At 33.5% G+C, this 713-nt stretch overlaps 1 protein-coding gene across 3 annotated transcripts in view; it reads right to left on the bottom strand.

The window, feature by feature from the left end:
- KIAA1549 (KIAA1549 ortholog) overlaps positions 1-713 on the bottom strand; it is a 146,361-nt gene that overhangs the window by 46,801 nt on the left and 98,847 nt on the right. The window lies entirely within an intron of this gene.

The raw sequence follows: 713 nt of genomic DNA, 5'->3' as shown, positions 1-713 counted from the left end.
ATGCTGTCTACAAGAGACCCACTTCAGACCTAGGGACACATACAGACTGAAAGTGAGGGGATGGAAAAAGACATTCCATGCAAATGGAAAGCAAAAGGAAGCTAGAGTAGCAATACTCATATCAGATGAAATAGACTTTAAAATAAAGAATGTTACAAGAGACAAGGAAGGACACTACAAAATGATCAAGGGATCAATCCAAGAAAAAGATATAACAATTATAAATATATATGCACCCAACATAGGAGCACCTCAATACATAAGGCAACTGCTAACAGCTATAAAAGAGGAAATCGACAGTAACACAATAATAGTGGTGCACTTTAACACCTCCCTTACACCAAGGGACAGATCATCCAAAATGAAAATAAATAAGGAAACAGAAGTTTTAAATGACACAGTAGACCAGATAGATTTAATTGATATTTATAGGACATTCCATCCAAAAACAGCAGATTACACTTTCTTCTCAAGTGCACACGGAATATAGCTATACAAGCCTACCTCAAGGAACAAGAAAAATCTCAAATAAACAATCTAACCTTACACCTAAAGGAACTAGAGAGAGAAGAACAAACAAAATTCAAAGTTAGCAGAAGGAAAGAAATCATAAAGATAAGAACAGAAATAAATGAAAAAGAAATGAAGAAAACAATAGAAAAGATCAATAAAACTAAAAGCTGGTTCATTGAGAAGATAAACAAAATTGATAA

Source organism: Physeter macrocephalus, chromosome 5 (genome assembly GCF_002837175.3).
Source record: "Physeter macrocephalus isolate SW-GA chromosome 5, ASM283717v5, whole genome shotgun sequence".
Lineage (NCBI taxonomy): Eukaryota > Metazoa > Chordata > Mammalia > Artiodactyla > Physeteridae > Physeter > Physeter macrocephalus.
The sequence above is the reverse complement of the archived record's forward strand: the minus strand, read 5'-3'. Positions and strand labels throughout refer to the sequence as shown.